Source organism: Fukomys damarensis, unplaced genomic scaffold, assembly GCF_012274545.1.
Source record: "Fukomys damarensis isolate Sample0158 unplaced genomic scaffold, DMR_v1.0_HiC HiC_scaffold_17, whole genome shotgun sequence".
NCBI lineage: Eukaryota > Metazoa > Chordata > Mammalia > Rodentia > Bathyergidae > Fukomys > Fukomys damarensis.
The window spans coordinates 73,063,711-73,079,704 of NW_022900929.1; the positions used below are offsets into that span (position 1 = coordinate 73,063,711).

The window sequence follows — 15,994 nt, forward strand, 5'->3', positions numbered from 1 at the left end:
TTAGTCTCAGCAACTCTGCGTGTTCTTTGGAAACTGCAGCTCTAACCTATTTCCATACTACCCATATCTTGGGAAATCAATAGAAGGTGATGGGAATAGAAAGTTTGTACTTCAACTTTATATTTTAAAAACAAATCTCCATCTACTTTTTAAAGATAGGGTGAGGAATAGAGTAAGGCATTTCTTTTATACCTTTATAATCATGTTAACTATATAGTTTCTACATAGTAAGCTAACCATATGCACAATATGCAGTAGAATGTATTTGTCATCTTGTAGTATGCCATTTATATAAAGTATTTCTATGACATAAGTAATGTTTGAATACAAATTCATGTAAAATATGCTCAGACAATAGAAATTAAGGGAAAGCCCATCTCTCTTTCTTCCACGTTTACTATGCCAATTTCAGTTACCCCTTAGGAGGGGCAATGCAAAACTTCAGTCTGTGTCATAATCTCTCCTTCTTTTTTATACATGGGTTTACATTTTCAATTGCAGTTAAATATAAATATTATCAACTTTCAAGGGCACAATTTTTTAACAAGTAAATAGTATTCCTCAATATAGGTTCTGCACCTTTGTTTTGAACTAAAAAATATACTAAAGGTCCTTTCCTATCAGTATGTGTCTTATAATTAATTGCTGCAATTATCCTATGGACTGAAGATACTAATATTTATTTGCCCATTCTTTTATTGATAGAACTTTTGCTATTGCATTCAATGCTATAACGAATATTTTTGTGCATTTTACTGTATGTTTGTGTGTGACTTTCTCAAGGAAAGAATGTAAAATAGTGGAGTTTAGTCTGTACACTTTATATTTTAATAAAAGCTATCAGATTGTGATGCATATATGTTGTGGTTTGTATTCTCACTAGATCTGAGGGTGCCCAGTTCTCCACTTCCTTAGTAGTATACGGTGCTATCTATTTTTAGGTTAATGTTTTGTTCTGTTTATAAGGTTCCTCATTAAAAGTAATATTATTTTTATATTAGATGCTTATATCTTATCTTTTATAGATAGGATTCTGGAGCCCAAAGTTACCAAAACAAGGTATGCAATAGCTACATGATTTCTAGATAATTAGGCTGTGTATAACATATAGATCAGAGATGCTCTTTACCTTTAATTTCTTGCCTATTGAGCCTCATTGTGAGTTGTGACCTGCATTGTCTTTTTCTGGGATAGTTAAAAAAATTGTTTGGAGTGCTGGTTTGGTGTTCATGAAGTTTCTTAGGTATTTTTTGTCATGAAAGTATCTTATTTCTCCATCAGTTTTGAAAGATTGCTTTGCAGGATACATCAGCCTAAGTTGGAGGTTGTTTTCTTTTAAAGCTTGAAATACATCACTCCAGGCTCTCTTTGACTTGGGGATTTGTGTTGAAAAGTCTGATGGGCTTTCCTTTGCATGTAATTTGTTTCTTTTCTCTAACTGCTTGTAGTATTTTGTGCTTCTGTTGGTTTTCCAGGATCTTGACTATTATATGTCTAAGTGTAGTTTTTTTTAATCATAACTAGTTGGAGTCCTATATGCCTCATATGTATCTGTATGTCAATATCTTTTGCTCTGTTTGGGAAGTTTTCTATCATTAGTTCTGTGAACAGTTTTTTATGTCATTTGTGCTTTCTCCTGATTTTTCATGGACTCCTATCAGTCCTATATTATTCTTCTTTGCATCATCTAGGAGCTGTTGGATTGATTTCTCATGGTCTCTTACTAATTTAAAAAGATCTCTCTTTTCATAGTCCCTGACTACCATCCTGTCTTCTATATCTGATATTCTGTCTTCAGATTGGGTCATTCTGCTACATATACTTTCAATAGAGTTTTTTAATCTCCTGGATATCAGTTTGAATCTAAGGGAAGACAAGAGAGATGCTTACCTAACTTGTATTAAATGCATTTAGTGGATATAATTAAAGTAAGTTCACTTTTGCACACATTTATATAACATCTACTACAGGCACAGCTTTCTGCTGGATTAAAAGATAAATCACATGTAATTTATAGCTTTGAATATTTCACAGTTTAATAATGAAATTTGATAGGCTAAATGATAAGTGTAATGCAAGAAACAGTTGAACAAGGGACAAGTGACACATAAGCTAGTTGCTCCAGAAACTTGAGGGAATTCTAAAGGGGAGCTCAGGTAATGGGGGAGAATCTTAAAAACATGCACATTTCACATGGCAGGAGGATGGAGAAAGATTCAAGGCTGAGAGAACAGAAGTGTTTAAAGCTTGGACCTTAGCATGGCTAGAGTATATGTGTGTGCACATTAAGAATGGAGGCTGGGAGCTGATGAACCTTAGAGTTAGTGTGGTCTGGGGTGGACATTACTCTGTAGGACAGTGTTTCTCCATGTGCAGATCACCTGCAGCTGAAATTCCCAGCCTCACTCCAACCAACTGCATTGAGACAGTCAGGGTATGGGGCTTAGAGATCTTCATTTTTAACAGTTTTCCTGAGGTTTGCTTGTTTTTTAATTTTATTGTGGATTACATTTAAAAATCACTCTTTAAGCATTAGTGAGTCTTTTTAAAGACTTTGGATTCTTCTTCTAGGAAGGGAATCAACCATTTAGGGAGCAGTTTGTGGGTGATTGGAGGGAAAGGAAGGGAAGTGGTCCTGAAAAAAGCCTACTGGGTAGATGCCCTAGGGACATCCTAACCCTGGGATTGCTGTGGCATGGGGATGTGTGTTGGGTAGAACAGCCCAGGTCAAGAGTGGAGCTGCAGTTAGGACCATTTAAAACCAATATTAGCTTTAATGCTCTTTGAAAGAGGCATCATTAGGAATGTAAAAGCTGGGTTACCTCTGATTAGTGCCAAGAGAGTGAAGGGCGAATCCATTAGAAGCTACTTGTAAGACATTCACACTTTAAGATCACTGCTTTGATGACTTTGAAGAGGCCAGAACTAGGCAGAAAGGTAGCAAAACCAGTTTGGACTTCAAAGACCTATTATAGTGCTTATCTCTTTAGGGCAATATTCTGTTTTGAGTAACACTAAAGTACACTTTTAATTTAAATATGACTGATTGGGCTATTTGCAGTAAATTTTGCTAAGCTTTTTTGTCTGAATCATAGACTGTCGGATTGACTCTGTGTTATGCTTTAATTCATAGTTTTGAAATTATTTGAATTTCCCTCATGCATTTATATTACTATTTACATAACTCGACGTTTGTATATACATTCAGTTATACTAAAGACCCCGACCCTTTTTACGATGAGATGACTGGGATAAGGATCTTATTCCCCATTTGGATGTGAGACAAAAATCAAGCGGTTTCCTTCAGTCAGTACTAGAATGCAGGTTTTCTAAATCCTGAGCCAGGGTGCATCTCTCAAAACTTTTTGAAGAAAATTATAAAATGGGAGAGACGCACTTTAGCGGGTAAAGAAGTAGCTCCCCATGCTCTATAAGTGGGAGAAATAACACAATCTGAGAAGACAGTCACGCTGACCGATAGCCTTCAGATTCTCCCTGCCAGGAAGATGAAGTCTGAGTTGGATTTGTATCAGTGCAGTAAAGGCCTGAAGCAGAAGAGGCCTCCAAAATATTGCTCAGCGATGCAATAATCTTATGTAGAAGATGCTCAAAATAACGAGAGGGGGTGGTAGTGGTGTTTAAAAGTGGAGAATGGGCCTAGGAAGAGTTTTGGAGGAGAGTAGATTCTTATATTAGAACAGGGCTATGAGGGAAAAACAGGAATCAGGGAATTTAACTTACATGGTGGGCCCACCAAGTGCTGAGTGGCAGTCATTTGCACACTTGGAACTGAGCGGTCAGGCAAGATCAGTCCAAAAAATGTCATAAAAGTTATGTCATTGTGTCACCGGACCAGGGTCCAAAGAGATTATCGGAGCCATGATGAAGAACCAAATCTGCTCCGCTGATGGAAAAGGATTGCAATTTTGCTGGCTCCTGTCGCAGAAAAATATTTTCAGGTCACATCAGTAAGAGGCTCAGAAGTGTTTATTAGGCCAAAGTTTTAGCACATGCTAAAAGAAATATAGAGTGGGACCCTCAAGCGAGAAAGGTACATTGTTTCCTGGAATAGGGAACATTTGTACTTCTCTCGAAGGGGTGGAAATTGTGAAAAAGGTGACCCCCCCCCGGAGGGTACTGGCCCATTTTACAGGTATGAGCACAGTTTTTTTTCCTGTTTTTAGATAGATAATTTAAACATTCTTTGGATTCTTTCAACCTGTTACTCTACCTTAGGATCAGGTTCCTGCTTCTTAGTTTCTCAATTAAGCCAATTTATGGACTTTCAGTATTTCTGAGGAATTTGCGGGGGAGTGTGAAGGTCTGGAAGGAAAGGAGCCTAAATTTATCCAAGAATGACTTTGCCTGGGTTGCAGAAAGTGGCAGTCTTTCTAAAAATCCAATTTTTAGTTATAATTTCCTTGTCTTCTTTCTACCTATCATTTATTTCTTCTGCCCTGCCTCAGTTGGAGGTGCTGCTAGAGTTTTCACTAGCAAACAACTTCAAACAACATTCTCTACTAAGTAAGCCGTCTGAAGTCTCGGCATCGTGATGGTAGGTGTACCACTAGAAACTGCACACGTCTGGGACAGTGTACGAGGCTGCTGCTTTCAGGACTCCAACCCTAGAAACCTAGTGTTCACCTTTTATTACCTGTAGCACCTTTGTGTTTGAAAAAACATTCTTGATGCTTCTCTTAAACCCTTCTCTGATTATTCATATAGATGTCACATAAGTGAAACAGGATCCATACTTGGCCCTCCATACTGGAGTGCAGATACCTGAGGGAAATCTGCGGTAGGAAGCAATTTAATGATTCAACATATCGACACTCCTTCTGCTGTCCAGGTTTCCAGCTTTGGTGCTGGCCACTCTTGGAAGGACTGGCTTTGACTGAACTCTAACATGGAGGTCTTAAGTCATCCTAGTCAGTAAAGATCAGCAACTCTTCCTGTCCCTTTAGAGATCTAATCTCAATCATTTGGCAAAAATCCCAAGTTGAGTCATCATGAACCTTAACTCTTCCACAGTTCACCTGGATACGATAAAATGGATATGGTGATGCTCTCTCTGCTCCAGAAGATTGTATCACTTTAGATGTCATGAGCTGGGCACTGTTTCACCACCAGATCATCCTGCTTTTGTGAATGAAACAAAATACGCAAGCAGCAACTTAGAGGACCTGAAGTTCATTTTGACCTAAGGTAGGCAAGATTTGAGTTCACATTACTGGCTCCATGGCACCAGCACCATAGGAAAGGGGTACAGCAGAGGAAACTCCAGCAAGTGAGACCCTTCCAAACCCCCTTAGCCAGGAACCCACCGCTTCCGAACAAGGCCCCCTCTTAACACATTCAGGTGCAAACTCATCATTGGATGAATCCACCAACCAGACCAGTTCATTTATGACCTAATCACCTTCCCAAAGCCTCGATCTGAGCACATGGGAATGTCGGGATATTTTAGATCCAAATCATAAAACGTGATGACCGTGCTTTGCACTTACCAACTCCCTTCCAAAGCCAAGTTTAGAAATCACTTTTCTATTTGAGAAGAATGCAAAAGAAGAGTCTTTCGTCCCGTGATGCTTCACTTCCTACCCTTGAACTGCATTTATCCTAAAGGATTCCATACGTAATAAATGGATTTCTATGAAGGCCAGTTCAATTAATTTGTTTTTTAGTCTTTATTTTGCAGGATCAAGGAAATCAAGGCCAACATACTTAACATCTAAACTTCTTAGGACAGGAACTCAGCATTTGCTGGCTTTTAAGAAGGTGCGTGTGAACGAACTATAAATTTTGAAGTGAGATTTCTTTGAGTTGGAATACTTAGAAGGTAGAGTTTAAATTTTAAAAAATAGGTTTTATATATATCTGTACTTAATGACTTCCTTCTGAAGCTGAGTTTACGTCTCAGTGAACTGTTGGCAAAATGTATCCACAATGAGTTTTTCACGCCATAAGCACAGTTTTGTTTTAATTTTAAAATAAGTTCATCAGACAATATTTAGAAAATATACAAGTGCCAAGAAGGAAATATAGTTCTACTTTATCCCCTGTTGGTATCTGCTGCATTTCCTTCCTGTCATTTTTTTCTGTGGTCGTGCTGTATATGCAGTTCTGTATCCGACTTTTTCACTTAAGTCCCTCGGTTGACATTTTTTATTTTATCAATTATTCTTACAAACATTGTTTCTCATGATTGCATCATATCCCATCATATGAAATCCTTTGCTTATTTCTTGTTATAATTTATATTAGTTACAGGTTTTCACTGTTATAGAAAAACTACAGTAATTATTTTTCTACATGAAATTTTATAAGATTGTTTATTTTCTTAGACCAGATGCCAAAAATGTATGTACTGGCTTAAAAACTATGGATGTTTACAAGACTCTTAATGCTTATTAAAAGGATTTCAGAAAAGTTCAACATTTATGTCCTTGCTAATAATGTTTGAGAATTTCTATATCACTGAAATTAGAATATTTTGACTTCAATATTTGTGGGAGATTGTTTTCAGGACACTCTTCAGAACCCAAAATCTGCTGAATTTTTTTCTCCATGTTTCATCAAAACATGATTGAAAAATAAGCATTGTATATATTTAAGATATAAAATGTGATATTTTGATATATGAATATATTGTACAATAATTACAACAAGCAAATTAACATATCAGTTATCTTCCTTGTTACCATTTTTTATGGTTAGAACATTCAAAGTCTTCTTTCTTAACAGGGATGGGGATTTAGCTCAATGGTTCCACCACCTGCCTCATAAACGTAAGAACCCAAGTTCCATCCCCAGTACCAAAAACAAACAAACAAACAAAAAAAAACCCAAAATAAAATCTACTTAACAGATTTCAAATATACAGTGCAATATCATTAACTATGTTCCCTACACTGTGTATTATAAACCTTTTCCCTGTTTTGGGGGGTTTGTATTTCTCTGCAATAGTCTGTGTGGATCCTTTACCCAGTTTGTTTTGGTTGTTACTTTCAATCCACATGCACTCTTTACACAGTATGAATGGTAACCCTTTGTCAAATCATTTCTTTTTTGATGTACATAAGTTTTCCATTCTTCTGTAGTCAGTTTTTTAAAGGTATTTTTTGAACTTTTCAATTTCCCATGTTGTTTTTAAGTTTAGAAAATCTAAAATGTTGTTTTCCTTTGGAAACTGCATTAGAAATTACATTTTTATCAAGAAGAGATAGAAGACTTTTTTTTCTTTATCATCCTGCTCTCTCTTCCTTCGAATGAACCTATATGAGCCAGGTGTGGAGGTGCACACCTATAATCCCAGCACTTGTGAAGTTGAGGTAGAAAAATCATCGAATTTTCGAGGCCAGCCGGGGCTACCTAGTGAGTTCAAGGCCAGCTTGAACTACACAGCAAGACCTTATCCCAAAAATCCAATAAATAAGAGTCTCATGCTCTACCAACTGAGCTAGCCGAGCGTACCTATAAAACCCAACAAATAAATAAATCTATGTGAATCAAAGGCAATTCATGGTCAATTTGGGGAAAATATTTTTGTCACTTCCAAAGTTTCTACCATTGGCTCACACCAGTGTCTTATAGTGTCTGAAGTGGATGAAATATTTGTGCTAGGTAGAAACTATTTTCTCATGAGGGACACGGAAGGAATATCCAGTAAGTCATAGGACATTGCTTGATGAAGATTAAAACTTCAAAATAACAGTTTTCAAAAAAATCAGTTTGCTCTCCATTCAGTTCGCTGTGACTGGGAAAAAGCCTCTTTGCTTTTTGTATATCTGCTGTTAGTTAAATCCTCTCCCTTGCAGAAATCGTATATGCGCATTGTCTCCCTCGCTTCTTCTCCAGGAGGTCTAATTCTTCCCTCCGGTTGCTTCTCTTCAGATCTCTCTTTAAGGAGGAAAAACGAAGGAAGAGTGTACTTACACAATCATATCTCACAGGAAGTTTGATGTAAAAGAGATTGTCTTAGTATTGCTTTCCACATTATTCTGAATGTCAGTTTAAAAGGCTTTAAAATTTTTTAAAAAATTTTTGAACGGAAGTATTAACTAGAACTGCCAGCAGCAGTTAGTTTGAGAAAAGCAATATTGTGCATCCTAAATTGGGTAGAAATTTTTATGACTCAAATTCTTCATTTATTACACCCAGATGGTGAGAGCAGGCTGCTGTCTCTGATGCCCTGGTGGAAATAAACCACCAAGGGTTCTTAAGTTTGAATATCACACCACCTTTTCTGTAACTTTTGAGTGGGACTTCATATTGGAACACCTTTAGTTCCCAAGGCCTAAAGCTCTAACTTGAAAATTTTATTGCCTGTACATGCTTGGGCTAAGAAATTAACTTTTCAGGGTACCCATCTGAAAAGAAGAAGCAATCATATATATACATATACATACATATATATATATAATATATATATATATACATATGATTAATATATATGTTAAATATGCCTATGATAAAGTTTATATGTTAGGCACAATAAGTGACTAACAACAATAATGACAAAATAGAAAAATTAACAGTATAATACAAGTTGTATGAATGTAGTATTAAACTATGTGGTATGTTTAAAAATATAGTGAACGTTTAAATGAAAAAATTATTATAGTAAAAGGGACATTGGCACTAATTCCCCTCAGAACACCCCCTTCACGTTAAATACACTTATCCCATCGTTCCTGTTACTTGCTGAAACGGTTCTGGAAGTTCTCTTTCTTGTATGTATTGAGTGGGGCTGTCATGGCTGCCTGGATGTTCAGAATTGATGCAAAACATTTACCTTTCATGGTCATTGTGACCGAGGACTGGGAAGTTGCATGGTACTCCATCCAATGAATAAGGGAGATGATGCCGCACCAGAATATTTTTACTAGCACGTGTTTCCATTGGATGGCACTCAACAGCAGCATTCACAGTATTTTTTGATCACCCCTTCTAAAATGGCTCAGTTTTATCATGCTACTCAAATTGATGTGCCTTTAAACCTCCTGAATTGCTTATTTCTGGAAGTTTCTATGTAGTATTTTCAGGCCATGATTGTTAGTAATTGAAACCCAGATATGAGGGAATTCCTCAATACTTAAAGAGAGTAAAATAATAACTACATTTGTAGGTATGACATTTTACAGGTGAGATAACTTTTCCATAGTGATCTCTCTCATAGTTTTTTGTGGTGGGGGGCTACCAGGGATTGAACTCAGGACCTTGTGCTTGTGAGGCAGGTGGTGGAACCACTGAGCTAAATCCCTAGCCCCTAATTTTTCTTTTTTTCAGTATGAAGGTAAATGAGGGAATTACTAGAATTTTATCTCTCAGTAGAAGTGTGTGTTTTAAATATAGTACAAAAACAAAAATTTTCATATATTAAATTTAAATGCAGAATACCCATTATTATACTTTTTTAGGAAGGAGAAGCCTCAGGTTGTACCAGCAGTGCATTAGGAGTTAACCTTTGTTTTCGTTTTTCCTCTATTTCATGTCATGTTAGAATTTATCTGGAGATGCAAAGCTGAACTGTTAAATTCAGGCAGCTTCAGTCACCTACTTGTGCTGCTCTTTAGCTGGGAAGGGTCTCCTTGCCGAGGAGAGTGTGGGTAGACAATGACAAGCTGGGGTGCATGCTGCTGAAACCACTGTTGAGTGTGAAAGAATGAGCAACTGATCCTGAATTTTGGTTGTTAGACTCAGAATGGATTTTTACTAAACCCAAAGCTTGAGAAAAATTTTAGTCATGGTCCCCCTGCTTGGTGGAAAACAGATGGGAGGAGGACTGTCATCATTTATACTTGGGACACAGTGCAGCGTCGAGGCAGACCTGGAAAATAATTGTTTAAAGGTCACAATGACAAAGAACTAGAATATAATCAATTCAAGAAATGTTTATCAAATGCCTCCTCTGGGTCAGGCACCGTACCTGGACCTGAGACTCTGGAAGAAAACAAGTAACATACTACTTCTGTAGTCATGGAACTACAGGCTGAGGAAATCCCTGCTAGCGCTTATGTGGTTAAGTATATAATAATGATGAATGCCTCGAGTCTGAAGGAAGACTCCATCACATCTTTAAAGAATCTTAGCATCTAAAGCAGAAGGATTTAGGAGAGCCAAGATATGATGGTTAATTTTGTCTGACAACTTCACTGAACCAAGGAATACCTAGGTATTTGGTGAAACATCATTCTGAGTGTGTTTGTGTGTATATCTTGGAGAGAGCGTAATTCTTGAATCTGTAGACTAAGTAAAGAAATTGCCCTCACCCAATCAGTTGAAGGTCCAAATAGAACAAAATAGCATGCTCGCCCTCAGGTAATGAGGAACTCCTCTTGCCGGACTGCTTGCCGGTCCTGTCCACACACTGGAATGTCAGCTCGCCTTGTGTCTTGAGCGTGTTGACCTTTGATTTGGAACTTACAACATGGATCTACTTTGTCCTCTAGCTTGTGGACTATCGGTCTTGGTTACTTAGATACACATATGGATTTATATTGATTGATTGATACATATACATGCTCACTCTCACATTTACACATTGTACTTGTTCTATTTTTCTTGGGAACCCTGCCAAATACACAAGTCATGAAAATAAACCAAGCATTACCTCCAGGAAATTTTCTGTGACCCACCAAGGCTTGGTTGAGTTCTTCTATTCTGGACTCCAATAACACCTTGTTGGTTTAGTCCTTAAAAGCTTTAGTCTTTTTCAAAATTTCTGTTAGCATTGTATTTCAAAGATCAACAGCCAATGAAGTGTATATTTCTGAATTAAAGCATTTGATACTATTGAGTCTAAGAAATTGTTTCTCCTTATAAAATGATCCCAAACATAATTTTTATGACTCAAAAATCTGCTTTATTTTCAAGTTTGTAGACAAAGAATACATGATTTTTTTCCAAATAAATGGAGAAGCTCTGTAGGCCAGGAATATTTTTAGAGCTGATAGGACCAGGGCCAAGAATTACCATCCAAAGAGGTGGTCAATGTGGATAGTAAATAGATTACATAGAGAAGGATCAAGCATGTAAGTACAATAAATATATTGAGAGGAATGAAAATTTCTCTCTGTCACAGAAAGGACTAACCAATATGGAAAGAAAGAATACTAAAAGCATGCATGTATGAGCTCATGGATTTTTGAGATTTATACAGCAATACATATTGAAACAAATATAAAATCACAGAGGGGGGGGATTGCTGAGGAGTAGGAGCAATGATACTCCAGTGCCAATGAGCACCCCTAGCACCAATGTCTTGACTTCTAAATATCATCCTTTACTAAAGAGAAACAGCTCCTTAGAGAGATGGGTGATTTCAAGACTGGAGCAGGAAAAGCACAAGATCCTAATATTTTGTTCACTGAAAACTTTTAAAAGCACACAAAGAATGAAGTGGACAAGCGAAAAGGACAGAAGGGTTATTTTTCAGGAACTCTTACTAGCTACACATTTAAGAAGTCCTGGGAATCGAAGAAAGGAGTGATAGGCATGAATGAATGAATGAATACAAAAGAAAATCTCTATCATTAAGAAATTTAAAAGGTATAATAACGTTAGAATATCACCAGTTGGAAATAACAACAATAATTGATCAAGGCAAAAATCATCAACAGATTCTAACCGAGAGGATAAAATTTGGTGAGGAATAAGGTATTAACATAGTCTCCTAAGCTATTTAGTAAAACTGTAACTTACAATAGTGTTCTAAATCTAATAAATCTAACAGATAATTTTAAAGTGGAAAAATCTGGTAAAGGCTAAGGTGAAAAAGTTAAATTTATTTTTAATGGGACAGTTGACAAAATGTTTCCTCTGTCATTTAAAAAAAAATTATTTCTGTGTTACTCTTGTTAAAACCGGTTGGTACAACTCTAGTCATGAAGAAACATTAGGCAAACACAGAAAAGGTGTCATTTGACAAAATAACTGTGGTATAGTCCACAAAAATATTAAAATCACAAAAGAGAAAAAAAAGATAGATGCTCTTCACATTAAAGGAGACCAGAGAGATGTGACCAAGAAATACACTGCCAATTCTGGACTTAACCCTGGGCTTAAAAGGATATCAGAGGGACTATTTGTTTGGAATCCCTGCCATAAATAACACTGTGGTATTATATTAATTTCCTGATTCTACTTGTTTTGCTCTACACATGCAAGAAAGTTTCTATGGAAAATATAAAATAATTAATAAGTATCTTGTCTATAAATACTTTGAAATTCTGAAATATATATACTAAGAGAAATTATGAGAGTGATAAATGAGAATGAGAATTTAAAATGTTATAATTGGGGACTCTGGGTGAAAATATATATGGAATGTCTGCATAATATTCTCCCAAATTTGCTGTAAGTTTGAAATCACTTTTAAATAAAGTTTTAAAAAATGATTATTCTTAAAATGAGTTTATTGACTTACCTGGTAGTTTAAAGAGTGTGTTTAAAGAATAAGTTTTAAATTTCTTTGATTTCGGGGCCAGAGATTTAGCTCAGTGGTTCCACCACCTGCCTTGCAAGCACAAGGACCTGAGTTCGATCCTCGGTACCAAAAAATAAAAAATAAAAAATTCCTTTGATTTCTAGAGCTCTTTCCCTCTCCCTCATGTTATTGGGTCACACTTTAGAAATAATGTAATTTACAAAAGGCATGAAGTTATTTAACATTATGCTAATAATTTGTTTAACAAGACAGTCAGTGAACTTTAACACTGGTTGCCTATTGACCCTCAGTTGAATGTAAATCATACTTCTATTATAAAGTTGATATGGTGGAAAGGATGAATCACACAGACAATCAGAGAGCTGTTTAGGAAGAGTAGGAGGTGTCAGAAGGCCTACAAATACCCATAAATGTGATTTCCTAATATCAGGAATGGCAACACTGTGGAAGAAACAAGAGAAATAGAAAATGTGGCATTTGCCACGTAGAATTTGCAATCTAACCCTGAACCAGATCAAGTTCCTTGACTACAATGACTTCGAGAACTGAAGAACGTTAAAATCATACACGAGATGTTAGGGACAACAGGGCACAGGGTTAGGCGGAGTTAATTCATTCAATACCTTTTTAGTAAGAACAAGCCAGGAGAGGCCTTCTTCTCACCACTGGAGATGAAACGGGGAACAAGGCAGTGACAGGCCTCCTAGAGTTCAGCTTATGACACAACTGGGAGCTATGAAACAGTCACCTCTGAAATTGTTCGGTGGTGCTTGTGGTGTTGAAAGAAGTCCGGGAAGAAAGTTGGGAAAGGGCTTCTCAGAGGGCAGGAGGTTCCTGTTCTGACAAGAAGAAAAGAGAGGAGAGAGCTTTACTGTGGGCAGAGGAGAGACTCCCATGAAGGAAAGAGATCACAGATTTGAAAAACTGAAACGTCAGTGTGTCTGGCACATGGTGAGCTACAGGGAGAATGGAACAAGGTAGATAGGTGACCCTTGTGGGATCTTGGAAAACATTGAAGAAGGCATTGTAGGAGAGGAAGAAGGGGAGAGACAAGAGGGGAGGGATCCGCAATTGGAAGCAGTTTCAGCCATGCAGAGACATTAGCTAATAATGAATTTGCTTGAAGTTAGAAAAGGATGTAGAAATACATTTGTCGTACAGGTACAGTCAGCAGTGACTAGATGGGAGGGATGATAAAAAGCCATACTCAAGACAACCGAAGAATTTTGGCTTGAGTGTGGAAGACAGCAGAGGCTTTTGCTGACCTGTGGAGGAGAAAGGGTTTGATTTTATGGTTTTGAGACCAAGATCATGAGTTTAGTGATGATGGTTCTTGAATGAGTAAGAAATGAGAAAGCACCTCACGAAGGACAGTTGCAAACTGAATGGAAAGGCACGAGCGCAGACAGAAGCCCATCCTTAAATGTAGAGGAGGGACTAGAGAGAGGAACTCTACTGAAATGAAAGAAAGTAGACAACAATCTCAAAGGAGGGGCAGATCTCTTTAAATTCAACCTGTTGCACCTGAGAAGGGCTGGTCCTGATGACTACTGCCTGGAAGTTAGATGGAAGATTATCTTACTGTCTTCGCTCAGGATGGATCATATGAGCAAAGGAAAGAGAAAGGCTATTCTTACTTAACACCCCAAAGGGATTCGACAGTGATGAAAAAATGAAAACAACAACTCCTGCATATTCAGGCCTGCTCCAATATTGGGATAAGAAAAGGGGTTGTAAGCAGTGGGGAGAAGGGCCGCAGATGACAAAAATCCTTTAGCAGCTAGTCTGACAATGAGCACAATAGCAACGCTGAGAGCAACAAACACAGCTAGGACCCTGTGCCTTTAACGCAGGGAGTACTTTTGAGCTAAGTATTGTAAGCCTTCATTTGTAGTTGGAAAAATAGAGATAGAGCGAGTTTTCCAAACATTGAATAACGAAGGAGTAGAGGAGGCATGGCACAGGCCTAGATTCAGTTCATTCTACAATCCTTGTTCTTTACCACTAATCACTCCAATTCATTTCTGGCCTAGAGACACCTCAGGAAGCCCAGGATTTACATCTGTGCCAGGAAGAATCTGGAACTGGCTCTGTGACCGCCCAGTCTCTACCAGTGTTCCAGATGCATCTGGAGTCCTATTATAGCGGAAGAAGCGACTTTCCCCCATCTGCTGTCATAATCCTGAACTAAAAGCCCATGCATTAATCACTGTTTTGGTTTCTCCTTCTAATCTTTCCTAAGGTAGTAGAGGTTTTTTGTCCAGGCAGCAATCTCCCACCAGTCTGCATACCTGCCGAGAAGTGGTATTCCCGGGACTGGAACCCGAGTCTGGTAGAATCCCCATGTGTGTTGGCTTTGGTCACCACACAATGTTTAGTTTGAACATTCAAGAGACAGTGGCTTCCGAGGAGGCTTGTGATGAAAGCTAGGAGGTCTAGAGTTTCAACTCAACTGAACTGGCCACAGACAGCAAATGACTTCGGGTCTTCCCTTCTCTATGGAACCCCAGCTTGCTGGATGTATCACAAGCATTTCAAGAATTAGTGTTTCATAGCCTCAGTTATTTCATTGTTAAAAGCCACGTACCAAAGTATAGGATAGTAATTATGGGGGAAAGGATGGGTTCTACCAAGTTTAACTTAATTTAACATTGTGTCTTAAAAAAATCTTGAGTTTCAAATCAAGTCCACTCATTGAGGATTCAGATTCACATGTCTTTGCAACACATAGCTTCCTGCCACAACGGAAAGAGGGCTTAAGAAGACTTACAAGGCATCATAGCCTTCAAATAAGTCTTACGAAACAACATGTTCATGTGGTAAGTGTAAATGAGTCAGAAACATAAGGATTAAATTTTCCTTAAAATACATGGGGGTTTGAAAATGAAGGGGAAAATGCTGAGGGCAAAACGTGTTTTGGATTTTGGCAAACCCAAAACATCACAAAAAATGTTTTGATGTTTGATGAACCCTAAACACCGCAGTTTGCTCATCTCTCATTGTGATGAGGACCACTGGAACATTTTGTGTGAAAACACAGAATCCCACTGGCACTGCCTGTGGACCCCTCACTAGTGCAGAACCCGACTGATCTTCATGTCGCTAATTCACAAGCTTCCTTATTCCATGGTGGTTGGTGGTCTGCCTCACAAGAGTTTTCAGCAAAGACATAATGAAAGAATCCTGGAGAAGACGTCTGGGATTAGTAAGACTTCATTAGTCTTATAAAATGCACTTCAGGGCATAACCAGTGTACAATAAAACATTAACATAAATCACTAAAATGGAACCATGCCTTGTCAAGATAAATAAGAGGCGAGTGCTTCACATGGCACTGTCCTTATTTCTTTAAATTGGTTTGCTCACTTGCTAATTTGCAAAAACGAACAATCAGATATTCTGTGGTATGAATTAAAGCAGTGAGTTCCTCCATTCATCCACTTCGAATTTCCGTTGAAGTTTCTAAAGTCTTGGAGATGGAAACAGGGCCATGGCAGTATTGGGGCGGGGGAGAGAGATAAATCTTTTTTTCTTTTGGAAGTGCTT

General features: G+C 37.7%; 1 long non-coding RNA gene across 4 annotated transcripts in view; it reads left to right on the top strand.

Moving 5' to 3' along the window:
- LOC104867965 overlaps positions 1-14,833 on the top strand; it is a 338,035-nt gene extending 323,202 nt beyond the window's left edge. For 2 of the 4 annotated variants that reach the window (XR_002025640.2, XR_002025641.2), the window contains 2 exons: positions 5,032-5,778; positions 14,482-14,833. This is a non-coding gene — a long non-coding RNA (uncharacterized LOC104867965). The remainder of the gene's footprint in view (positions 1-5,031; positions 5,779-14,481) is intronic. The other 2 variants (XR_002025642.2, XR_002025643.2) reach the window with 2 other exon arrangements.
- The last annotated feature ends 1,161 nt before the right edge of the window (positions 14,834-15,994 follow it).